The sequence below is a fragment of the Oncorhynchus nerka genome, linkage group LG10 (assembly GCF_034236695.1).
Source record: "Oncorhynchus nerka isolate Pitt River linkage group LG10, Oner_Uvic_2.0, whole genome shotgun sequence".
Lineage (NCBI taxonomy): Eukaryota > Metazoa > Chordata > Actinopteri > Salmoniformes > Salmonidae > Oncorhynchus > Oncorhynchus nerka.
Window position 1 is genome coordinate 62,945,424 of NC_088405.1, and position 27,557 is coordinate 62,972,980.

General features: G+C 47.8%; 1 protein-coding gene across 1 annotated transcript in view; it reads left to right on the forward strand.

The window, feature by feature from the left end:
* Nucleotides 1-27,557, forward strand: part of LOC115136267 (cell adhesion molecule DSCAML1-like) — a 199,125-nt gene that overhangs the window by 15,016 nt on the left and 156,552 nt on the right. The window lies entirely within an intron of this gene.

The window sequence follows — 27,557 nt, forward strand, 5'->3', positions numbered from 1 at the left end:
AGGTTAGAGGGACAGAAGGAACTGATACTAAGAGGGGAGCGATAGAGGTTAGAGGGACAGAAGGAACTGATACTAAGAGGGGAGCGATAGAGGTTAGAGGGACAGAGGGACAGAAGGAACTGATACTAAGAGGGGAGCGATAGAGGTTAGAGGGACAGAAGGAACTGATACTAAGAGGGGAGCGATAGAGGTTAGAGGGACAGAAGGAACTGATACTAAGAGGGGAGCGATAGAGGTTAGAGGGACAGAGGGACAGAAGGAACTGATACTAAGAGGGGAGCGATAGAGGTTAGAGGACAGAAGGAACTGATACTAAGAGGGGAGCGATAGAGGTTAGAGGGACAGAAGGAACTGATACTAAGAGGGGAGCGATAGAGGTTAGAGGGACAGAAGGAACTGATACTAAGAGGGGAGCGATAGAGGTTAGAGGGACAGAGGGACAGAAGGAACTGATACTAAGAGGGGAGCGATAGAGGTTAGAGGGACAGAAGGAACTGATACTAAGAGGGGAGCGATAGAGGTTAGAGGGACAGAGGGACAGAAGGAACTGATACTAAGAGGGGAGCGATAGAGGTTAGAGGGACAGAAGGAACTGATACTAAGAGGGGAGCGATAGAGGTTAGAGGGACAGAGGGACAGAAGGAACTGATACTAAGAGGGGAGCGATAGAGGTTAAAGGGACAGAAGGAACTGATACTAAGAGGGGAGCAATAGAGGTTAGAGGTCAGAGGGACAGAAGGAACTGATACTAAGAGGGGAGCAATAGAGGTTAGAGGGACAGAAGGAACTGATACTAAGAGGGGAGCAATAGAGGTTAGAGGGACAGAAGGAACTGATACTAAGAGGGGAGCGATAGAGGTTAGAGGGACAGAAGGAACTGATACTAAGAGAGGAGCGATAGAGGTTAGAGGGACAGAAGGAACTGATACTAAGAGGGGAGCAATAGAGGTTAGAGGTTAGAGGGACAGAAGGAACTGATACTAAGAGGGGAGTGATAGAGGTTAGAGGGACAGAAGGAACTGATACTAAGAGGGGAGCAATAGAGGTTAGAGGTTAGAGGGATAGAAGGAACTGATACTAAGAGGGGAGCGATAGAGGTTAGAGGGACAGAAGGAACTGATACTAAGAGGGGAGCGATAGAGGTTAGAGGGACAGAAGGAACTGATACTAAGAGGGGAGCGATAGAGGTTAGAGGTTAGAGGGACAGAAGGAACTGATACTAAGAGGGGAGCGATAGAGGTTAGAGGGACAGAGGGAACTGATACTAAGAGGGGAGCAATAGAGGTTAGAGGGACAGAAGGAACTGATACTAAGAGGGGAGCGATAGAGGTTAGAGGGACAGAAGGAACTGATACTAAGAGGGGAGCGATAGAGGTTAGAGGGACAGAAGGAACTGATACTAAGAGGGGAGCGATAGAGGTTAGAGGGACAGAGGGACAGAAGGAACTGATACTAAGAGGGGAGCGATAGAGGTTAGAGGGACAGAAGGAACTGATACTAAGAGGGGAGCGATATAGGTTAGAGGGACAGAAGGAACTGATACTAAGAGGGGAGCGATAGAGGTTAGAGGGACAGAGGGACAGAAGGAACTGATACTAAGAGGGGAGCGATAGAGGTTAGAGGGACAGGACTAAGAAGGAAGGTTAGAGGGATACTAAGAGGGGAGCGATAGAGGTTAGAGGACAGAGGGACAGAAGGAACTGATACTAAGAGGGAGGGAGAGGTTAGAGGTTAGAGGGACAGGGACTGAGAAGGAAGGTTAGAGGTTAGAGGGACAGAAGGAACTGATACTAAGGGAGCGATAGAGGTTAGAGGTTAGAGGGACAGAAGGAACTGATACTAAGAGGGGAGCGATAGAGGTTAGAGGGACAGAAGGAACTGATACTAAGAGGGGAGCGATAGAGGTTAGAGGGACAGAAGGAACTGATACTAAGAGGGGAGCGATAGAGGTTAGAGGTTAGAGGGACAGAAGGAACTGATACTAAGAGGGGAGCGATAGAGGTTAGAGGGACAGAAGGAACTGATACTAAGAGGGGCGATAGATAGAGGTTAGAGGGACAGAAGGAACTGATACTAAGAGGGGAGCGATAGAGTTTAGAGGGACAGAAGGAACTGATACTAAGAGGGGAGCGATAGAGGTTAGAGGGACAGAAGGAACTGATACTAAGAGGGGAGCGATAGAGGTTAGAGGTTAGAGGGACAGAAGGAACTGATACTAAGAGGGAGCGATAGAGGTTAGAGGGACAGGAACTGATACTAAGAGGGGAGCAATAGAGGTTAGAGGGACAGAAGGAACTGATACTAAGAGGGGAGAACTGATAGAGGTTAGAGGGACAGAAGGAACTGATACTAAGAGGGGAGCGATAGAGGTTAGAGGGACAGAAGGAACTGATACTAAGAGGGGAGCGATAGAGGTTAGAGGGACAGAAGGAACTGATACTAAGAGGGAGCGATAGAGGTTAGAGGGACAGAGGGACAGAAGGAACTGATACTAAGAGGGGAGCGATAGAGGTTAGAGGGACAGAAGGAACTGATACTAAGAGGGGAGCGATAGAGGTTAGAGGGACAGAAGGAACTGATACTAAGAGGGGAGCGATAGAGGTTAGAGGGACAGAAGGAACTGATACTAAGAGGGGAGCGATAGAGGTTAGAGGGACAGAGGGACAGAAGGAACTGATACTAAGAGGGGAGCGATAGAGGTTAGAGGGACAGAAGGAACTGATACTAAGAGGGGAGCGATAGAGGTTAGAGGGACAGAGGGACAGAAGGAACTGATACTAAGAGGGAGCGATAGAGGTTAGAGGGACAGAAGGAACTGATACTAAGAGGGGAGCGATAGAGGTTAGAGGGACAGAGGGACAGAAGGAACTGATACTAAGAGGGGAGCGATAGAGGTTAAAGGGACAGAAGGAACTGATACTAAGAGGGGAGCAATAGAGGTTAGAGGTCAGAGGGACAGAAGGAACTGATACTAAGAGGGGAGCAATAGAGGTTAGAGGGACAGAAGGAACTGATACTAAGAGGGGAGCAATAGAGGTTAGAGGGACAGAAGGAACTGATACTAAGAGGGGAGCGATAGAGGTTAGAGGGACAGAAGGAACTGATACTAAGAGAGGAGCGATAGAGGTTAGAGGGACAGAAGGAACTGATACTAAGAGGGGAGCAATAGAGGTTAGAGGTTAGAGGGACAGAAGGAACTGATACTAAGAGGGGAGCGATAGAGGTTAGAGGGACAGAAGGAACTGATACTAAGAGGGGAGCAATAGAGGTTAGAGGTTAGAGGGATAGAAGGAACTGATACTAAGAGGGGAGCAATAGAGGTTAGAGGGACAGAAGGAACTGATACTAAGAGGGGAGCAATAGAAGTTAGAGGTTAGAGGGACAGAAGGAACTGATACTAAGAGGGGAGCGATAGAGGTTAGAGGGACAGAAGGAACTGATACTAAGAGGGGAGCGATAGAGGTTAGAGGGACAGAAGGAACTGATACTAAGAGGGGAGCGATAGAGGTTAGAGGTTAGAGGGACAGAAGGAACTGATACTAAGAGGGGAGCGATAGAGGTTAGAGGGACAGAGGGAACTGATACTAAGAGGGGAGCAATAGAGGTTAGAGGGACAGAAGGAACTGATACTAAGAGGGGAGCGATAGAGGTTAGAGGGACAGAAGGAACTGATACTAAGAGGGAGCGATAGAGGTTAGAGGGACAGAAGGAACTGATACTAAGAGGGGAGCGATAGAGGTTAGAGGGACAGAGGGACAGAAGGAACTGATACTAAGAGGGGAGCGATAGAGGTTAGAGGGACAGAAGGAACTGATACTAAGAGGGGAGCGATATAGGTTAGAGGGACAGAAGGAACTGATACTAAGAGGGGAGCGATAGAGGTTAGAGGGACAGAGGGACAGAAGGAACTGATACTAAGAGGGGAGCGATAGAGGTTAGAGGGACAGAAGGAACTGATACTAAGAGGGGAGCGATAGAGGTTAGAGGGACAGAAGGAACTGATACTAAGAGGGGAGCGATAGAGGTTAGAGGGACAGAGGGACAGAAGGAACTGATACTAAGAGGGGAGCGATAGAGGTTAGAGGGACAGAAGGAACTGATACTAAGAGGGGAGCGATAGAGGTTAGAGGGACAGAGGGAACTGATACTAAGAGGGGAGCAATAGAGGTTAGAGGTTAGAGGGACAGAAGGAACTGATACTAAGAGGGGAGCGATAGAGGTTAGAGGTTAGAGGGACAGAAGGAACTGATACTAAGAGGGGAGCGATAGAGGTTAGAGGGACAGAAGGAACTGATACTAAGAGGGGAGCGATAGAGGTTAGAGGGACAGAAGGAACTGATACTAAGAGGGGAGCGATAGAGGTTAGAGGTTAGAGGGACAGAAGGAACTGATACTAAGAGGGGAGCGATAGAGGTTAGAGGGACAGAAGGAACTGATACTAAGAGGGGAGCGATAGAGGTTAGAGGGACAGAAGGAACTGATACTAAGAGGGGAGCGATAGAGTTTAGAGGGACAGAAGGAACTGATACTAAGAGGGGAGCGATAGAGGTTAGAGGGACAGAAGGAACTGATACTAAGAGGGGAGCGATAGAGGTTAGAGGTTAGAGGGACAGAAGGAACTGATACTAAGAGGGGAGCGATAGAGGTTAGAGGGACAGAGGGAACTGATACTAAGAGGGGAGCAATAGAGGTTAGAGGGACAGAAGGAACTGATACTAAGAGGGGAGCGATAGAGGTTAGAGGGACAGAAGGAACTGATACTAAGAGGGGAGCGATAGAGGTTAGAGGGACAGAAGGAACTGATACTAAGAGGGGAGCAATAGAGGTTAGAGGTTAGAGGGACAGAAGGAACTGATACTAAGAGGGGAGCGATAGAGGTTAGAGGGACAGAAGGAACTGATACTAAGAGGGGAGCAATAGAGGTTAGAGGTTAGAGGGATATAAGGAACTGATACTAAGAGGGGAGCAATAGAGGTTAGAGGGACAGAAGGAACTGATACTAAGAGGGGAGCAATAGAAGTTAGAGGTTAGAGGGACAGAAGGAACTGATACTAAGAGGGGAGCGATAGAGGTTAGAGGGACAGAAGGAACTGATACTAAGAGGGGAGCGATAGAGGTTAGAGGGACAGAAGGAACTGATACTAAGAGGGGAGCGATAGAGGTTAGAGGTTAGAGGGACAGAAGGAACTGATACTAAGAGGGGAGCGATAGAGGTTAGAGGGACAGAGGGAACTGATACTAAGAGGGGAGCAATAGAGGTTAGAGGGACAGAAGGAACTGATACTAAGAGGGAGCGATAGAGGTTAGAGGACAGAAGGAACTGATACTAAGAGGGGAGCGATAGAGGTTAGAGGGACAGAAGGAACTGATACTAAGAGGGGAGCGATAGAGGTTAGAGGGACAGAGGGACAGAAGGAACTGATACTAAGAGGGGAGCGATAGAGGTTAGAGGGACAGAAGGAACTGATACTAAGAGGGGAGCGATAGAGGTTAGAGGTTAGAGGGACAGAAGGAACTGATACTAAGAGGGGAGCGATAGAGGTTAGAGGGACAGAGGGAACTGATACTAAGAGGGGAGCAATAGAGGTTAGAGGGACAGAAGGAACTGATACTAAGAGGGGAGCGATAGAGGTTAGAGGGACAGAAGGAACTGATACTAAGAGGGGAGCGATAGAGGTTAGAGGGACAGAAGGAACTGATACTAAGAGGGGAGCGATAGAGGTTAGAGGGACAGAGGGACAGAAGGAACTGATACTAAGAGGGGAGCGATAGAGGTTAGAGGGACAGAAGGAACTGATACTAAGAGGGGAGCGATAGAGGTTAGAGGGACAGAAGGAACTGATACTAAGAGGGGAGCGATAGAGGTTAGAGGACAGAGGGACAGAAGGAACTGATACTAAGAGGGGAGCGATAGAGGTTAGAGGACAGAAGGAACTGATACTAAGAGGGGAGCGATAGAGGTTAGAGGGACAGAAGGAACTGATACTAAGAGGGGAGCGATAGAGGTTAGAGGACAGAGGGACAGAAGGAACTGATACTAAGAGGGGAGCGATAGAGGTTAGAGGGACAGAAGGAACTGATACTAAGAGGGGAGCGATAGAGGTTAGAGGGACAGAAGGAACTGATACTAAGAGGGGAGCGATAGAGGTTAGAGGGACAGAAGGAACTGATACTAAGAGGGGAGCGATAGAGGTTAGAGGACAGAGGGACAGAAGGAACTGATACTAAGAGGGGAGCGATAGAGGTTAGAGGGACAGAAGGAACTGATACTAAGAGGGGAGCGATAGAGGTTAGAGGACAGAGGAACTGATACTAAGAGGGGAGCAATAGAGGTTAGAGGGACAGAAGGAACTGATACTAAGAGGGGAGCGATAGAGGTTAGAGGTTAGAGGGACAGAAGGAACTGATACTAAGAGGGGAGCGATAGAGGTTAGAGGACAGAAGGAACTGATACTAAGAGGGGAGCGATAGAGGTTAGAGGGACAGAAGGAACTGATACTAAGAGGGGAGCGATAGAGGTTAGAGGTTAGAGGGACAGAAGGAACTGATACTAAGAGGGGAGCGATAGAGGTTAGAGGGACAGAAGGAACTGATACTAAGAGGGGAGCGATAGAGGTTAGAGGGACAGAAGGAACTGATACTAAGAGGGGAGCGATAGAGTTTAGAGGGACAGAAGGAACTGATACTAAGAGGGGAGCGATAGAGGTTAGAGGGACAGAAGGAACTGATACTAAGAGGGGAGCGATAGAGGTTAGAGGTTAGAGGGACAGAAGGAACTGATACTAAGAGGGGAGCGATAGAGGTTAGAGGGACAGAGGGAACTGATACTAAGAGGGGAGCAATAGAGGTTAGAGGGACAGAAGGAACTGATACTAAGAGGGAGCGATAGAGGTTAGAGGACAGAAGGAACTGATACTAAGAGGGGAGCGATAGAGGTTAGAGGGACAGAAGGAACTGATACTAAGAGGGAGCGATAGAGGTTAGAGGGACAGAAGGAACTGATACTAAGAGGGGAGCGATAGAGGTTAGAGGACAGAAGGAACTGATACTAAGAGGGGAGCGATAGAGGTTAGAGGGACAGAGGGACAGAAGGAACTGATACTAAGAGGGGAGCGATAGAGGTTAGAGGGACAGAAGGAACTGATACTAAGAGGGGAGCGATAGAGGTTAGAGGGACAGAAGGAACTGATACTAAGAGGGGAGCGATAGAGGTTAGAGGTTAGAGGGACAGAAGGAACTGATACTAAGAGGGGAGCAATAGAGGTTAGAGGGACAGAAGGAACTGATACTAAGAGGGGAGCGATAGAGGTTAAAGGGACAGAGGGACAGAAGGTACTGATACTAAGAGGGGAGCGATAGAGGTTAGAGGGACAGAAGGAACTGATACTAAGAGGGGAGCGATAGAGGTTAGAGGGACAGAAGGAACTGATACTAAGAGGGGAGCGATAGAGGTTAGAGGACAGAGGAACAGAAGGAACTGATACTAAGAGGGAGCGATAGAGGTTAGAGGGACAGAAGGAACTGATACTAAGAGGGGAGCGATAGAGGTTAGAGGTTAGAGGGACAGAAGGAACTGATACTAAGAGGGAGCGATAGAGGTTAGAGGGACAGAAGGAACTGATACTAAGAGGGGAGCGATAGAGGTTAGAGGGACAGAAGGAACTGATACTAAGAGGGAGCGATAGAGGTTAGAGGTTAGAGGGACAGAAGGAACTGATACTAAGAGGGGAGCGATAGAGGTTAGAGGACAGAAGGAACTGATACTAAGAGGGGAGCGATAGAGGTTAGAGGGACAGAAGGAACTGATACTAAGAGGGGAGCGATAGAGTTTAGAGGGACAGAAGGAACTGATACTAAGAGGGGAGCGATAGAGGTTAGAGGGACAGAAGGAACTGATACTAAGAGGGGAGCGATAGAGGTTAGAGGTTAGAGGGACAGAAGGAACTGATACTAAGAGGGGAGCGATAGAGGTTAGAGGGACAGAAGGAACTGATACTAAGAGGGAGCAATAGAGGTTAGAGGGACAGAAGGAACTGATACTAAGAGGGGAGCGATAGAGGTTAGAGGGACAGAAGGAACTGATACTAAGAGGGGAGCGATAGAGGTTAGAGGGACAGAAGGAACTGATACTAAGAGGGGAGCGATAGAGGTTAGAGGGACAGAAGGAACTGATACTAAGAGGGAGCGATAGAGGTTAGAGGACAGAAGGAACTGATACTAAGAGGGGCGATAGAGGTTAGAGGGACAGAGGACAGAAGGAACTGATAGAGGGAGCGATAGAGGTTAGAGGGACAGAAGGAACTGATACTAAGAGGGGAGCGATAGAGGTTAGAGGGACAGAAGGAACTGATACTAAGAGGGGAGCGATAGAGGTTAGAGGACAGAAGGAACTGATACTAAGAGGGGAGCGATAGAGGTTAGAGGGACAGAAGGAACTGATACTAAGAGGGGAGCGATAGAGGTTAGAGGTTAGAGGGACAGAAGGAACTGATACTAAGAGGGGAGCGATATAGAGGTTAAAGGGACAGAGGGACAGAAGGTACTGATACTAAGAGGGGAGCGATAGAGGTTAGAGGGACAGAAGGAACTGATACTAAGAGGGGAGCGATAGAGGTTAGAGGTTAGAGGACAGAAGGAACTGATACTAAGAGGGGAGCGATAGAGGTTAGAGGGACAGAAGGAACTGATACTAAGAGGGGAGCGATAGAGGTTAGAGGGACAGAAGGAACTGATACTAAGAGGGGAGCGATAGAGTTTAGAGGGACAGAAGGAACTGATACTAAGAGGGGAGCGATAGAGGTTAGAGGACAGAAGGAACTGATACTAAGAGGGGAGCGATAGAGGTTAGAGGTTAGAGGGACAGAAGGAACTGATACTAAGAGGGAGCGATAGAGGTTAGAGGGACAGAAGGAACTGATACTAAGAGGGGAGCAATAGAGGTTAGAGGGACAGAAGGAACTGATACTAAGAGGAGCGATAGAGGTTAGAGGGACAGAAGGAACTGATACTAAGAGGGGAGCGATAGAGGTTAGAGGGACAGAAGGAACTGATACTAAGAGGGGAGCAATAGAGGTTAGAGGTTAGAGGGACAGAAGGAACTGATACTAAGAGGGGAGCGATAGAGGTTAGAGGGACAGAAGGAACTGATACTAAGAGGGGAGCAATAGAGGTTAGAGGTTAGAGGGATATAAGGAACTGATACTAAGAGGGGAGCAATAGAGGTTAGAGGGACAGAAGGAACTGATACTAAGAGGGGAGCAATAGAAGTTAGAGGTTAGAGGGACAGAAGGAACTGATACTAAGAGGGAGCGATAGAGGTTAGAGGGACAGAAGGAACTGATACTAAGAGGGAGCGATAGAGGTTAGAGGGACAGAAGGAACTGATACTAAAGGGGAGCGATAGAGGTTAGAGGTTAGAGGGACAGAAGGAACTGATACTAAGAGGGGAGCGATAGAGGTTAGAGGGACAGAAGGAACTGATACTAAGAGGGGAGCAATAGAGGTTAGAGGGACAGAAGGAACTGATACTAAGAGGGGAGCGATAGAGGTTAGAGGACAGAAGGAACTGATACTAAGAGGGGAGCGATAGAGGTTAGAGGGACAGAAGGAACTGATACTAAGAGGGGAGCGATAGAGGTTAGAGGACAGAGGGACAGAAGGAACTGATACTAAGAGGGGAGCGATAGAGGTTAGAGGGACAGAAGGAACTGATACTAAGAGGGAGCGATAGAGGTTAGAGGTTAGAGGGACAGAAGGAACTGATACTAAGAGGGGAGCGATAGAGGTTAGAGGGACAGAAGGAACTGATACTAAGAGGGGAGCAATAGAGGTTAGAGGGACAGAAGGAACTGATACTAAGAGGGGAGCGATAGAGGTTAGAGGGACAGAAGGAACTGATACTAAGAGGGGAGCGATAGAGGTTAGAGGGACAGAGGGACAGAAGGAACTGATACTAAGAGGGGAGCGATAGAGGTTAGAGGACAGAAGGAACTGATACTAAGAGGGGAGCGATAGAGGTTAGAGGGACAGAAGGAACTGATACTAAGAGGGGAGCGATAGAGGTTAGAGGACAGAGGGACAGAAGGAACTGATACTAAGAGGGGAGCGATAGAGGTTAGAGGGACAGAAGGAACTGATACTAAGAGGGGAGCGATAGAGGTTAGAGGGACAGAAGGAACTGATACTACGATAGGTTAGAGGACAGAGGGGAAGGAACTGATACTAAGAGGGGAGCGATAGAGGTTAGAGGGACAGAAGGAACTGATACTAAGAGGGGAGCGATAGAGGTTAGAGGGACAGAAGGAACTGATACTAAGAGGGGAGCGATAGAGGTTAGAGAGGGACAGAAGGAACTGATACTAAGAGGGGAGGATAGAGGTTAGAGGACAGAGGACAGAAGGAACTGATACTAAGAGGAGCGATAGAGGTTAGAGGGACAGAAGGAACTGATACTAAGAGGGGAGCGATAGAGGTTAGAGGGACAGAAGGAACTGATACTAAGAGGGGAGCGATAGATAGAGGTTAGAGGGACAGAAGGAACTGATACTAAGAGGGGAGCGATAGAGGTTAGAGGGACAGAAGGAACTGATACTAAGAGGGGAGCGATAGAGGTTAGAGGACAGAAGGAACTGATACTAAGGGAGCGATAGAGGTTAGAGTTAGGGACAGAAGGAACTGATACTAAGAGGGGAGCGAGGTTAGAGGTTAGAGGGACAGAAGGAACTGATACTAAGAGGGGAGCGATAGAGGTTAGAGGACAGAAGGAACTGATACTAAGAGGGAGCGATAGAGGTTAGAGGACAGAAGGAACTGATACTAAGAGGAGCGATAGAGGTTAGAGGTTAGAGGGACAGAAGGAACTGATACTAAGAGGGAGCGATAGATAGAGGTTAGAGGACAGAAGGAACTGATACTAAGAGGGGAGCGATAGAGGTTAGAGGGACAGAAGGAACTGATACTAAGAGGGGAGCGATAGAGGTTAGAGGACAGAAGGAACTGATACTAAGAGGGAGCGATAGAGGTTAGAGGGACAGAAGGAACTGATACTAAGAGGGGAGCGATAGAGGTTAGAGGGACAGAAGGAACTGATACTAAGAGGGGAGCGATAGAGGTTAGAGGGACAGAAGGAACTGATACTAAGAGGGAGCGATAGAGGTTAGAGGGACAGAAGGAACTGATACTAAGAGGGGAGCGATAGAGGTTAGAGGGACAGAAGGAACTGATACTAAGAGGGGAGCGATAGAGGTTAGAGGACAGAGGGACAGAAGGAACTGATACTAAGAGGGGAGCGATAGAGGTTAGAGGGACAGAAGGAACTGATACTAAGAGGGGAGCGATAGAGGTTAGAGGGACAGAAGGAACTGATACTAAGAGGGGAGCGATAGAGGTTAGAGGGACAGAGGGACAGAAGGAACTGATACTAAGAGGGAGCGATAGAGGTTAGAGGGACAGAAGGAACTGATACTAAGAGGGAGCGATAGAGGTTAGAGGGACAGAGGAAGGAACTGATACTAAGAGGGGAGCGATAGAGGTTAGAGGGACAGAAGGAACTGATACTAAGAGGGGAGCGATAGAGGTTAGAGGGACAGAAGGAACTGATACTAAGAGGGGAGCGATAGAGGTTAGAGGGACAGAAGGAACTGATACTAAGAGGGGAGCGATAGAGGTTAGAGGGACAGAAGGAACTGATACTAAGAGGGGAGCGATAGAGGTTAGAGTTAGAGGACAGAAGGAACTGATACTAAGAGGGGAGCGATAGAGGTTAGAGGGACAGAAGGAACTGATACTAAGAGGAGCGATAGAGGTTAGAGGACAGAAGGAACTGATACTAAGAGGGGAGCGATAGAGGTTAGAGGGACAGAAGGAACTGATACTAAGAGGGGAGCGATAGAGGTTAGAGGTTAGAGGGACAGAAGGAACTGATACTAAGAGGGGAGCGATAGAGGTTAGAGGGACAGAAGGAACTGATACTAAGAGGGGAGCGATAGAGGTTAGAGGGACAGAAGGAACTGATACTAAGAGGGGCGATAGAGGATAGAGGTTAGAGGACAGAAGGAACTGATACTAAGAGGGGAGCGATAGAGGTTAGAGGGACAGAAGGAACTGATACTAAGAGGGGAGCGATAGAGGTTAGAGGGACAGAAGGAACTGATACTAAGAGGGGAGCGATAGAGTTAGAGGACAGAAGGAACTGATACTAAGAGGGAGCGATAGAGGTTAGAGGACAGAAGGAACTGATACTAAGAGGGGAGCGATAGAGGTTAGAGGGACAGAAGGAACTGATACTAAGAGGGGAGCGATAGAGGTTAGAGGGACAGAAGGAACTGATACTAAGAGGGGAGCGATAGAGGTTAGAGGACAGAAGGAACTGATACTAAGAGGGGAGCGATAGAGGTTAGGGACAGAGGGACAGAAGGAACTGATACTAAGAGGGAGCGATAGAGGTTAGAGGGACAGAAGGAACTGATACTAAGAGGAGCGATAGAGGTTAGGACAGAGGGACAGAAGGAACTGATACTAAGAGGGAGCGATAGAGGTTAGAGGGACAGAAGGAACTGATACTAAGAGGGAGCGATAGAGGTTAGAGGGACAGAAGGAACTGATACTAAGAGGGGAGCGATAGAGGTTTAGAGGACAGAAGGAACTGATACTAAGAGGGGAGCGATAGAGGTTAGAGGACAGAAGGAACTGATACTAAGAGGGGAGCGATAGAGGTTAGAGGGACAGAAGGAACTGATACTAAGAGGGGAGAACTGATATAGAGGTTAGAGGGACAGAAGGAACTGATACTAGAGGGAGCGATAGAGGTTAGAGAGGGACAGAAGGAACTGATACTAAGAGGGGAGCGATAGAGGTTAGAGGGACAGAAGGAACTGATACTAAGAGGGGAGCGATAGAGGTTAGAGGGACAGAAGGAACTGATACTAAGAGGGGAGCGATAGAGGTTAGAGGGACAGAGGGACAGAAGGAACTGATACTAAGAGGGGAGCGATAGAGGTTAGAGGGACAGAAGGAACTGATACTAAGAGGGGAGCGATAGAGGTTAGAGGACAGAAGGACTGGGACAGAAGGAACTGATACTAAGAGGGGAGCGATAGAGGTTAGAGGGACAGAAGGAACTGATACTAAGAGGGAGCGATAGAGGTTAGAGGGACAGAGGGACAGAAGGAACTGATACTAAGAGGGGAGCGATAGAGGTTAGAGGGACAGAAGGAACTGATACTAAGAGGGGAGCGATAGAGGTTAGAGGGACAGAAGGAACTGATACTAAGAGGGGAGCGATAGAGGTTAGAGGGACAGAGGACAGAAGGAACTGATACTAAGAGGGGAGCGATAGAGGTTAGAGGGACAGAGGGACAGAAGGAACTGATACTAAGAGGGGAGCGATAGAGGTTAGAGGGACAGAAGGAACTGATACTAAGAGGGGAGCGATAGAGGTTAGAGGTTAGAGGGACAGAAGGAACTGATACTAAGAGGGGAGCGATAGAGGTTAGAGGGACAGAAGGAACTGATACTAAGAGGGGAGCGATAGAGGTTAGAGGTTAGAGGGACAGAAGGAACTGATACTAAGAGGGGAGCGATAGAGGTTAGAGGGACAGAAGGAACTGATACTAAGAGGGGAGCGATAGAGGTTAGAGGGACAGAAGGAACTGATACTAAGAGGGGAGCGATAGAGGTTAGAGGGACAGAAGGAACTGATACTAAGGAGCGATAGAGGTTAGAGGACAGAAGGAACTGATACTAAGAGAAGGGACTGATAGAGGTTAGAGGGACAGAGGGACAGAAGGAACTGATACTAAGAGGGGAGCGATAGAGGTTAGAGGGACAGAAGGAACTGATACTAAGAGGGAGCGATAGAGGTTAGAGGGACAGAAGGAACTGATACTAAGAGGGGAGCGATAGAGGTTAGAGGACAGAAGGAACTGATACTAAGAGGGGAGCGATAGAGGTTAGAGGGACAGAAGGAACTGATACTAAGAGGAGCGATAGAGGTTAGAGGGACAGAAGGAACTGATACTAAGAGGGGAGCGATAGAGGTTAGAGGACAGAGGGACAGAAGGAACTGATACTAAGAGGGGAGCGATAGAGGTTAGAGGGACAGAAGGAACTGATACTAAGAGGGGAGCGATAGAGGTTAGAGGGACAGAAGGAACTGATACTAAGAGGGGACGATAGAGGTTAGAGGGACAGAAGAACTGATACTAAGAGGGAGATAGGTTAGAGGACAGACAGAAGGAACTGATACTAAGAGGGGAGCGATAGAGGTTAGAGGGACAGAAGGAACTGATACTAAGAGGGAGCGATAGAGGTTAGAGGACAGAAGGAACTGATACTAAGAGGGGAGCGATAGAGGTTAGAGGGACAGAAGGAACTGATACTAAGAGGGGAGCGATAGAGGTTAGAGGACAGAGGGACAGAAGGAACTGATACTAAGAGGGGAGCGATAGAGGTAGAGGGACAGAGGGACAGAAGGAACTGATACTAAGAGGGGAGCGATAGAGGTTAGAGGGACAGAAGGAACTGATACTAAGAGGGAGCGATAGAGGTTAGAGGGACAGAAGGAACTGATACTAAGAGGGGAGCAATAGAGGTTAGAGGTTAGAGGGACAGAAGGAACTGATACTAAGAGGGGAGCGATAGAGGTTAGAGGGACAGAAGGAACTGATACTAAGAGGGGAGCAATAGAGAACTGATTAGAGGTTAGAGGGACAGAAGGAACTGATACTAAGAGGGGAGCGATAGAGGTTAGAGGGACAGAAGGAACTGAAGCGATAGAGGTTAGAGGACTGAACTGATACTAAGAGGGGAGCGATAGAGGTTAGAGGGACAGAGGGACAGAAGGAACTGATACTAAGAGGGGAGCGATAGAGTTAGAGGACAGAGGGACAGAAGGAACTGATACTAAGAGGGAGCGATAGAGGTTAGAGGGACAGAAGGAACTGATACTAAGAGGGGAGCGATAGAGGTTAGAGGGACAGAAGGAACTGATACTAAGAGGGAGCGATAGAGGTTAGAGGACAGAGGGACAGAAGGAACTGATACTAAGAGGGGAGCGATAGAGGTTAGAGGACAGAAGGAACTGATACTAAGAGGGGAGCGATAGAGGTTAGAGGGACAGAAGGAACTGATACTAAGAGGGGAGCTGATAGAGGTTAGAGGGACAGAAGGAACTGATACTAAGAGGGGAGCGATAGAGGTTAGAGGGACAGAGGGACAGAAGGAACTGATACTAAGAGGGAGCGATAGAGGTTAGAGGGACAGAAGGAACTGATACTAAGAGGGGAGCGATAGAGGTTAGAGGTTAGAGGGACAGAAGGAACTGATACTAAGAGGGGAGCAATAGAGGTTAGAGGGACAGAAGGAACTGATACTAAGAGGGGAGCGATAGAGGTTAGAGGGACAGAGGGACAGAAGGAACTGATACTAAGAGGGGAGCGATAGAGGTTAGAGGGACAGAAGGAACTGATACTAAGAGGGGAGCGATAGAGGTTAGAGGGACAGAAGGAACTGATACTAAGAGGGGAGCGATAGAGGTTAGAGGACAGAAGGAACTGATACTAAGAGGGGAGCGATAGAGGTTAGAGGGACAGAGGGACAGAAGGAACTGATACTAAGAGGGGAGCGATAGAGGTTAGAGGGACAGAGGGACAGAAGGAACTGATACTAAGAGTGGAGCGATAGAGGTTAGAGGGACAGAAGGAACTGATACTAAGAGGACGATAGAGGTTAGAGGGACAGAAGGAACTGATACTAAGAGGGGAGATAGAGGTTAGAGGGACAGAAGGAACTGATACTAAGAGGGGAGCAATAGAGGTTAGAGGTTAGAGGGACAGAAGGAACTGATACTAAGAGGGGAGCGATAGAGGTTAGAGGGACAGAAGGAACTGATACTAAGAGGGGAGCGATAGAGGTTAGAGGGACAGAGGGACAGAAGGAACTGATACTAAGAGGGGAGCGATAGAGGTTAGAGGGACAGAAGGAACTGATACTAAGAGGGGAGCGATAGAGGTTAGAGGGACAGAAGGAACTGATACTAAGAGGGGAGCGATAGAGGTTAGAGGGACAGAAGGAACTGATACTAAGAGGGGAGCGATAGAGGTTAGAGGGACAGAGGGACAGAAGGAACTGATACTAAGAGGGGAGCGATAGAGGTTAGAGGGACAGAAGGAACTGATACTAAGAGGGGAGCGATAGAGGTTAGAGGGACAGAAGGAACTGATACTAAGAGGGGAGCGATAGAGGTTAGAGGGACAGAAGGAACTGATACTAAGAGGGAGCGATAGAGGTTAGAGGGACAGAAGGAACTGATACTAAGAGGGGAGCGATAGAGGTTAGAGGGACAGAGGGACAGAAGGAACTGATACTAAGAGGGGAGCGATAGAGGTTAGAGGGACAGAAGGAACTGATACTAAGAGGGGAGCGATAGAGGTTAGAGGGACAGAAGGAACTGATACTACGATAGAGGTTAGAGGGACAGAGGAAGAGGAACTGATACTAAGAGGGAGCGATAGAGGTTAGAGGGACAGAAGGAACTGATACTAAGAGGGGAGCGATAGAGGTTAGAGGACAGAGGGACAGAAGGAACTGATACTAAGAGGGGAGCGATAGAGGTTAGAGGACAGAGGGACAGAAGGAACTGATACTAAGAGGGAGCGATAGAGGTTAGAGGGACAGAAGGAACTGATACTAAGAGGGGAGCGATAGAGGTTAGAGGGACAGAAGGAACTGATACTAAGAGGGAGCGATAGAGGTTAGAGGGACAGAAGGAACTGATACTAAGAGGGGAGCGATAGAGGTTAGAGGGACAGAAGGAACTGATACTAAGAGGGGAGCGATAGAGGTTAGAGGGACAGAAGGAACTGATACTAAGAGGGGAGCGATAGAGGTTAGAGGGACAGAAGGAACTGATACTAAGAGGGGAGCGATAGAGGTTAGAGGGACAGAAGGAACTGATACTAAGAGGGGAGCGATATAGAGGTTAGAGGGACAGAAGGAACTGATACTAAGAGGGGAGCGATAGAGGTTAGAGGGACAGAAGGAACTGATACTAAGAGGGGAGCGATAGAGGTTAGAGGGACAGAAGGAACTGATACTAAGAGGGGAGCGATAGAGGTTAGAGGGACAGAAGGAACTGATACTAAGAGGGGAGCGATAGAGGTTAGAGGGACAGAAGGAACTGATACTAAGAGGGGAGCGATAGAGGTTAGAGGGACAGAGGGACAGAAGGAACTGATACTAAGAGGGGAGCGATAGAGGTTAGAGGGACAGAGGGACAGAAGGAACTGATACTAAGAGGGAGCGATAGAGGTTAGAGGGACAGAAGGAACTGATACTAAGAGGGGAGCGATAGAGGTTAGAGGGACAGAAGGAACTGATACTAAGAGGGGAGCGATAGAGGTTAGAGGGACAGAGGGACAGAAGGAACTGATACTAAGAGGGGAGCGATAGAGGTTAGAGGGACAGAAGGAACTGATACTAAGAGGGGAGCGATAGAGGTTAGAGGGACAGAAGGAACTGATACTAAGAGGGAGCGATAGAGGTTAGAGGGACAGAAGGAACTGATACTAAGAGGGGAGCGATAGAGGTTAGAGGGACAGAGGGACAGAAGGAACTGATACTAAGAGGGGAGCGATAGAGGTTAGAGGGACAGAAGGAACTGATACTAAGAGGGGAGCGATAGAGGTTAGAGGTTAGAGGGACAGAAGGAACTGATACTAAGAGGGGAGCAATAGAGGTTAGAGGGACAGAGGGACAGAAGGAACTGATACTAAGAGGGGAGCGATAGAGGTTAGAGGGACAGAAGGAACTGATACTAAGAGGGGAGCGATAGAGGTTAGAGGTTAGAGGGACAGAAGGAACTGATACTAAGAGGGGAGCAATAGAGGTTAGAGGGACAGAAGGAACTGATACTAAGAGGGGAGCGATAGAGGTTAGAGGGACAGAGGGACAGAAGGTACTGATACTAAGAGGGGAGCGATAGAGGTTAGAGGGACAGAAGGAACTGATACTAAGAGGGGAGCGATAGAGGTTAGAGGGACAGAAGGAACTGATACTAAGAGGGGAGCGATAGAGGTTAGAGGGACAGAGGGACAGAAGGAACTGATACTAAGAGGGGAGCGATAGAGGTTAGAGGGACAGAGGGACAGAAGGAACTGATACTAAGAGGGAGCGATAGAGGTTAGAGGGACAGAAGGAACTGATACTAAGAGGGGAGCGATAGAGGTTAGAGGTTAGAGGGACAGAAGGAACTGATACTAAGAGGGGAGCGATAGAGGTTAGAGGGACAGAAGGAACTGATACTAAGAGGGGAGCAATAGAGGTTAGAGGTTAGAGGGACAGAAGGAACTGATACTAAGAGGGGAGCGATAGAGGTTAGAGGGACAGAAGGAACTGATACTAAGAGGGGAGCGATAGAGGTTAGAGGGACAGAAGGAACTGATACTAAGAGGGGAGCGATAGAGGTTAGAGGGACAGAAGGAACTGATACTAAGAGGAGCGATAGAGGTTAGAGGGACAGAGGGACAGAAGGAACTGATACTAAGAGGGGAGATAGAGGTTAGAGGGACAGAGGGACAGAAGGAACTGATACTAAGAGGGAGCGATAGAGGTTAGAGGGACAGAAGGAACTGATACTAAGAGGGAGCGATAGAGGTTAGAGGACAGAAGGAACTGAAGGAACTGATACTAAGAGGGGAGCGATAGAGGTTAGAGGACAGAAGGAACTGATACTAAGAGGGGAGCGATAGAGGTTAGAGGGACAGAAGGAACTGATACTAAGAGGGGAGCGATAGAGGTTAGAGGACAGAAGGAACTGATACTAAGAGGGGAGCGATAGAGGTTAGAGGACAGAGGACAGAAGGAACTGATACTAAGAGGGGAGCGATAGAGGTTAGAGGACAGAGAAGGAACTGATACTAAGAGGGGAGCGATAGAGGTTAGAGGTTAGAGGGACAGAAGGAACTGATACTAAGAGGGGAGCAATAGAGGTTAGAGGGACAGAAGGAACTGATACTAAGAGGGGAGCGATAGAGGTTAGAGGGACAGAGGACAGAAGGTACTGATACTAAGAGGGAGCGATAGAGGTTAGAGGGACAGAAGGAACTGATACTAAGAGGGAGCGATAGAGGTTAGAGGGACAGAAGGAACTGATACTAAGAGGAGCGATAGAGGTTAGAGGACAGAAGGAACTGATACTAAGAGGGGAGCGATAGAGGTTAGAGGGACAGAGGGACAGAAGGAACTGATACTAAGAGGGGAGCGATAGAGGTTATAGGGACAGAGGGACAGAAGGAACTGATATTAAGAGGGGAGCGATAGAGGTTAGAGGGACAGAAGGAACTGATACTAAGAGGGGAGCGATAGAGGTTAGAGGGACAGAAGGAACTGATACTAAGAGGGGAGCGATAGAGGTTAGAGGGACAAAAGGAACTGATACTAAGAGGGGAGCGATAGAGGTTAGAGGTTAGAGGGATAGAAGGAACTGATACTAAGAGGGGAGCGATAGAGGTTAGAGGGACAGAAGAACTGATACTAAGAGGGAGCGATAGAGGTTAGAGGGACAGAAGGAACTGATACTAAGAGGGGAGCGATAGAGGTTAGAGGGACAGAAGGAACTGATACTAAGAGGGGAGCGATAGAGGTTAGAGGGACAGAAGGAACTGATACTAAGAGGGGAGCGATAGAGGTTAGAGGACAGAAGGAACTGATACTAAGAGGGGAGCGATAGAGGTTAGAGGGACAGAAGGTACTGATACAGCGATAGAGGTTAGAGGACAGAAGGAACTGATACTAAGAGGGGAGCGATAGAGGTTAGAGGGACAGAAGGAACTGATACTAAGAGGGGAGCGATAGAGGTTAGAGGGACAGAAGGAACTGATACTAAGAGGGGAGCGATAGAGGTTAGAGGGACAGAGGGACAGAAGGAACTGATACTAAGAGGGGAGCGATAGAGGTTAGAGGGACAGAGGGACAGAAGGAACTGATACTAAGAGGGAGCGATAGAGGTTAGAGGGACAGAAGGAACTGATACTAAGAGGGGAGCGATAGAGGTTAGAGAGAGGGACAGAAGGAACTGATACTAAGAGGGGAGCGATAGAGGTTAGAGGGACAGAAGGAACTGATACTAAGAGGGGAGCGATAGAGGTTAGAGGGACAGAAGGAACTGATACTAAGAGGGGAGCGATAGAGGTTAGAGGGACAGAAGGAACTGATACTAAGAGGGGAGCGATAGAGGTTAGAGGGACAGAGGGACAGAAGGAACTGATACTAAGAGGGGAGCGATAGAGGTTAGAGGGACAGAAGGAACTGATACTAAGAGGGGAGCGATAGAGGTTAGAGGTTAGAGGGACAGAAGGAACTGATACTAAGAGGGGAGCAATAGAGGTTAGAGGGACAGAGGGACAGAAGGAACTGATACTAAGAGGGGAGCGATAGAGGTTAGAGGGACAGAAGGAACTGATACTAAGAGGGGAGCGATAGAGGTTAGAGGGACAGAGGGACAGAAGGAACTGATACTAAGAGGGGAGCGATAGAGGTTAGAGGGACAGAAGGAACTGATACTAAGAGGGAGCGATAGAGGTTAGAGGGACAGAAGGAACTGATACTAAGAGGGAGCGATAGAGGTTAGAGGGACAGAAGGAACTGATACTAAGAGGGGAGCGATAGAGGTTAGAGGGACAGAGGGACAGAAGGAACTGATACTAAGAGGGAGCGATAGAGGTTAGAGGGACAGGGACAGAAGGAACTGATACGATAAGAGAGGGAAGAACTGATACTAAGAGAGGTTAGAGGTTAGAGGGACAGAAGGAACTGATACTAAGAGGGGAGCGATAGAGGTTAGAGGGACAGAGGGAACTGATACTAAGAGGGGAGCAATAGAGGTTAGAGGTTAGAGGGACAGAAGGAACTGATACTAAGAGGGGAGCGATAGAGGTTAGAGGGACAGAAGGAACTGATACTAAGAGGGGAGCGATAGAGGTTAGAGGGACAGAAGGAACTGATACTAAGAGGGGAGCGATAGAGGTTAGAGGGACAGAAGGAACTGATACTAAGAGGGGAGCGATAGAGGTTAGAGGGACAGAGGGACAGAAGGAACTGATACTAAGAGGGGAGCGATAGAGGTTAGAGGGACAGAGGGACAGAAGGAACTGATACTAAGAGGGGAGCGATAGAGGTTAGAGGGACAGAAGGAACTGATACTAAGAGGGGAGCGATAGAGGTTAGAGGGACAGAAGGAACTGATACTAAGAGGGGAGCGATAGAGGTTAGAGGGACAGAGGGACAGAAGGAACTGATACTAAGAGGGAGCGATAGAGGTTAGAGGGACAGAAGGAACTGATACTAAGAGGGGAGCGATAGAGGTTAGAGGGACAGAAGGAACTGATACTAAGAGGGGAGCGATAGAGGTTAGAGGGACAGAGGGACAGAAGGTACTGATACTAAGAGGGGAGCGATAGAGGTTAGAGGGACAGAAGGAACTGATACTAAGAGGGGAGCGATAGAGGTTAGAGGGACAGAAGGAACTGATACTAAGAGGGGAGCGATAGAGGTTAGAGGGACAGAGGGACAGAAGGAACTGATACTAAGAGGGGAGCGATAGAGGTTAGAGGGACAGAGGGACAGAAGGAACTGATACTAAGAGTGGAGCGATAGAGGTTAGAGGGACAGAAGGAACTGATACTAAGAGGGGAGCGATAGAGGTTAGAGGTTAGAGGGACAGAAGGAACTGATACTAAGAGGGGAGCGATAGAGGTTAGAGGGACAGAGGGAACTGATACTAAGAGGGGAGCAATAGAGGTTAGAGGTTAGAGGGACAGAAGGAACTGATACTAAGAGGGGAGCGATAGAGGTTAGAGGGACAGAAGGAACTGATACTAAGAGGGGAGCGATAGAGGTTAGAGGGACAGAAGGAACTGATACTAAGAGGGGAGCGATAGAGGTTAGAGGGACAGAAGGAACTGATACTAAGAGGGGAGCGATAGAGGTTAGAGGGACAGAGGGACAGAAGGAACTGATACTAAGAGGGGAGCGATAGAGGTTAGAGGGACAGAGGGACAGAAGGAACTGATACTAAGAGGGGAGCGATAGAGGTTAGAGGGACAGAAGGAACTGATACTAAGAGGGGAGCGATAGAGGTTAGAGGGACAGAAGGAACTGATACTAAGAGGGGAGCGATAGAGGTTAGAGGGACAGAGGGACAGAAGGAACTGATACTAAGAGGGGAGCGATAGAGGTTAGAGGGACAGAAGGAACTGATACTAAGAGGGGAGCGATAGAGGTTAGAGGGACAGAAGGAACTGATACTAAGAGGGGAGCGATAGAGGTTAGAGGCACAGAAGGAACTGATACTAAGAGGGGAGCGATAGAGGTTAGAGGGACAGAGGGACAGAAGGAACTGATACTAAGAGGGGAGCGATAGAGGTTAGAGGGACAGAAGGAACTGATACTAAGAGGGGAGCGATAGAGGTTAGAGGTTAGAGGGACAGAAGGAACTGATACTAAGAGGGGAGCAATAGAGGTTAGAGGGACAGAAGGAACTGATACTAAGAGGGGAGCGATAGAGGTTAGAGGGACAGAGGGACAGAAGGTACTGATACTAAGAGGGGAGCGATAGAGGTTAGAGGGACAGAAGGAACTGATACTAAGAGGGGAGCGATAGAGGTTAGAGGGACAGAAGGAACTGATACTAAGAGGGGAGCGATAGAGGTTAGAGGGACAGAAGGAACTGATACTAAGAGGGGAGCGATAGAGGTTAGAGGGACAGAGGGACAGAAGGAACTGATACTAAGAGGGGAGCGATAGAGGTTAGAGGGACAGAAGGAACTGATACTAAGAGGGGAGCGATAGAGGTTAGAGGGACAGAAGGAACTGATACTAAGAGGGGAGCGATAAAGGTTAGAGGGACAGAAGGAACTGATACTAAGAGGGGAGCGATAGAGGTTAGAGGTTAGAGGGATAGAAGGAACTGATACTAAGAGGGGAGCGATAGAGGTTAGAGGGACAGAAGGTACTGATACTAAGAGGGGAGCGATAGAGGTTAGAGGGACAGAAGGAACTGCTACTAAGAGGGGAGCGATAGAGGTTAGAGGGACAGAAGGAACTGATACTAAGAGGGGAGCGATAGAGGTTAGAGGGACAGAAGGAACTGATACTAAGAGGGGAGCGATAGAGGTTAGAGGGACAGAAGGTACTGATACTAAGAGGAGAGCGATAGAGGTTAGAGGGACAGAAGGAACTGATACTAAGAGGGGAGCGATAGAGGTTAGAGGGACAGAAGGAACTGATACTAAGAGGGGAGCGATAGAGGTTAGAGGGACAGAGGGACAGAAGGAACTGATACTAAGAGGGGAGCGATAGAGGTTAGAGGGACAGAGGACAAAACCAAAAGGGAGAGGATTGATTGACAGCCTGCTGGCCACAGCACAAGCCACTCAGAGAAGAACCTGTTCAAACCCTGGTCCCAAACCCAGCCTGACCTAGAACACAGTCTACTCTGCTGTGACAACATCTGTAACACACAGGCAGACACACAGCGAACACAGGCGAGCCGTGCCCAAACACAGGGTCACTGAACTCTGTTACACACCACAGACCCTTCAGCCTCATCACCATGGTGAATTAAGGCCACTGACCTGTGTCCCTCCCTAGCTTTACTTAACAACCTTCAATGATCCCTTATCCTTCATCTGGTTTGATACTGTATTGCTCACAAACACAGTATGTACTGTACATGTGTTGCAAGTGACATCATAGAAGCACAAAACACTCCCACTAACGACAGTATCTATGCAGATGTTGCGGCTGCTGCTAGTTGCTATGCTATTCCTAAAGCATCAGCTGACTAGCCCGATGCTCTCTCCCTCCATCTTATTCTCTCTATTTCTGTGTCCTCTCTTTCTCTTCATGTCCTCTCTTCCTCCTCTCTCCTTCCTCCTCTCACACCGTCCTCTGGTACCATGCTAAATATAGCCGCAGTGGCACGCTTCTTTCATTATCTCTCATTATGAAACCTAATTGGTGCACTCCATTGATTAGACTTCATGCCAGTGCTTTAACAAGGTGTACCTCTTATAAACCAGCACAGCATATAGCTGATGTGGGTGTACATATAGATTTCTCTGGGTCTATCCATCCATTCTATCCATTTCATATCATATACTGGATCTACCCAGTGGAGGTGAGATGTTCCGTTGAACCAGTTGGTCAAGTGGTCACCTGGACCAACCCCTTGTAGACACTTTTACAATTCTCCTGGACTGTAGGTTTTCCACAACCTCTCTTGTCGTTGTTCCGCCACCCTTCCTGCCTCCCTCTCTCACTTCCTCTCTCCCTCTCTGTCCATCATTCACATCAGGGCAGACAGTCCCTCCCCCGCTCCTCCTGCTGTCAACATCTGTTTTCGTATTCTGCCTCCCAACACCGACCTGCACTAATACATATTCCTACTAATACTAATACTAGCTAGAGCCAAACCAGTGGAGGATTATGGAGAGAGAGGGAGAGAAATGGAGAGCGAGATGGAGAGGGAGAGAGAGAGACAGACAGAAAGAGAGAGAGAGCCTGTGATCTGAACTGCACGCCAGCAGGTCGGTCGCTACTCTCCACTTGCTCCTTGCTGCTGCTGCCTTCATTCCCTCATGACCCAAAATCTCACCCCAAGGGGACTAGGGATTAGCATTTACAAAACCATAGTAGCCCCTCCCATATCCAGGGAGGTATGTATGGTCAGGGAGGTATGTATGGTCAGGGAGGTATGTATGGTCAGGGAGGTATGTATGGTCAGGGTGGTATGTATGGTCAGGGTGGTATGTATGGTCAGGGAGGTATGTATGGTCAGGGAGGTATGTATGGTCAGGGAGGTATGTATGGTCAGGGAGGTATGTATGGTCAGGGAGGTATGTATGGTCAGGGTGGTATGTATGGTCAGGGTGGTATGTATGGTCAGGGAGGTATGTATGGTCAGGGAGATATGTATGGTCAGGGAAGTATGTATGGTCAGGGAGGTATGTATGGTCAGGGAGGTATGTATGGTCAGGGAGGTATGTATAGTCAGGGAGGTATGTATGGTCAGGGAGGTATGTATGGTCAGGGAGGTATGTATGGTCAGGGTGGTATGTATGGTCAGGGAGGTATGTATGGTCAGGGAGGTATGTATGGTCAAGGAGGTATGTATGGTCAGGGAGGTATGTATGGTCAGGGAGGTATGTATGGTCAGGGAGGTATGTATAGTCAGGGAGGTATGTATGGTCAGGGAGGTATGTATGGTCAGGGAGGTATGTATAGTCAGGGAGGTATGTATGGTCAGGGAGGTATGTATGGTCAGGGAGGTATGTATGGTCAGGGAGGTATGTATGGTCAGGGAGGTATGTATAGTCAGGAGGTATGTATGGTCAGGGAGGTATGTATGGTCAGGGAGGTATGTATGGTCAGGGTGGTATGTATGGTCAGGGTGGTATGTATGGTCAGGGAGGTATGTATGGTCAGGGAGGTATGTATGGTCAGGGTGGTATGTATGGTCAGGGTGGTATGTATGGTCAGGGAGGTATGTATGGTCAGGGAGGTATGTATGGTCAGGGAGGTATGTATGGTCAGGGAGGTATGTAGTATGGTCAGGGAGGTATGTATGGTCAGGGAGGTATGTATGGTCAGGGAGGTATGTATGGTCAGGGGAGGTATGTATGGTCAGGGTGGTATGTATGGTCAGGGAGGTATGTATGGTCAGGGAGGTATGTATGGTCAGGGTGGTATGTATGGTCAGGGAGGTATGTATGGTCAGGGAGGTATGTATGGTCAGGGAGGTATGTATGGTCAGGGAGGTATGTATGGTCAGGGAGGTATGTATGGTCAGGGAGGTATGTATGCTCAGGGAGGTATGTATGGTCAGGGAGGTATGTATGGTCAGGGAGGTATGGTTATGGAGAGGTTACATTCAGGAGGGATGTGGTTCAGAGGTTCTGGTCTGGGGTTTAGGGTCAGGATGCCTTGGTGTTCTTGTGGTCTGGTTAGGGTGTTGTGGTCAAGGAGTTGTGGTCAAGGAGTTTGTGTAATGGGGTTACTACAACTTGGTTTAAAGTATTTAGAGCATTAAACGGGGTTATGGCTAGTAAATAAACAGTAAATAAACTACTTTCTAGATATCCATAATGTTATGTACATTTGTTGGTGAACTCTCTCTTTACTGCATAGCTATAGGGTTAGGGTTAGGGTTAGGGTTAGGGTTAGGGTTAGGGTTAGGGTTCAGTGGGCCATTATTCAAATGTCCATGATACAATTTCCATCATAGCGTGATTTAATGAATCTATTCACTGTTCCCATGTTTTATACAATCATTTCCACATCGAATGCTATGTCTAATGTATTCATATGTTTCTATATGTAAAGTGGAAGTAGCAATGTATGTTGATGTGTTGTTATACTGCAGTAGGATTCTAACGTTAGTGTAACAGTGTTCTCTACACTGCACTGCTGTTACCAGGGAGGGGGCTTCCAAAGCTGTTTCTTAGCAACCTTCAAATATGTCCTAGCTTCTCCTGATTTCACTAATGAGTTCATGCTCATTCAGGAGAGTGTCAAATACTGCATGAACATGTATGAACAGTGAATCAGCGCCAATACAGACAGTTTTACTAAAGCTGGGTTGTTATCTCTAGCACAGTGCTTTAATACTACCATGCATTCTGGAGACACAGTTGTGTACAAAACAATGGAATAGTGTCTGATGATGATGTCATGGTGAAAGCTAGCCAATCATTTTGTTTGGTTTATCCTGCTCAGAAATTGGGTTGCGTAGTCAATGATGAAAACAGATGTACTGTAGAATTAGTGTTATTGACTTGTTCTAACAATAGACCAAAGCAGATTCTGAATTGTTCCCAATATGTTTGCAAATGTTTGGTTGTAGATTCAGTACATCTGTATTATTAGTAGATTCTTTTGAAATCCAAAATATAATATAAAAACTGTCGTCTAACTTGTTTCTGTTAATGATTCTTACAACATAGACTACTGTCCAAAACATCTCATACTGTATATTCCACTACATCTCTAGTATTCACTTGTTCTTATACCAAAGAAAGATTTTAACATCAAATACTCTAAAATATTAAAATATGTGTTACTATATTTACAATGTTTCAGGGAGATCCGGGCTGGTTTAGTCTGGAGGGGAATGACCCCTGAGTTGGGGTCATTCTAATGCCTTGATTCCATCCGAAATACGCAGCTAAATCATTCAATACTTTAACGACTTTACCTCCAAGATTGGTCAAATTAGTTGTGGTATGGAGTAGAAAGACATGACTTTCCAAATAAAATGACTGAAAATGTATGAATTCAGTGTATTATTAGTTGTTTCAGAGATTGTTTAGGCCTTTATGATCAGGACTGTTTTCTAAGTAAGATAACCTTTTTTAACATTAAACCTGTCTTCACTTGATGACAGTCATATTTACAGTTGTTTGTAATTTGGGTGAGCTATCCCTTTAACAGTTTGGCCTGTCAATCAATAATTCTGGGTGGGATTGTCAGGGGAGGTGAAAGGATGTTTGTGAGTCACAGAG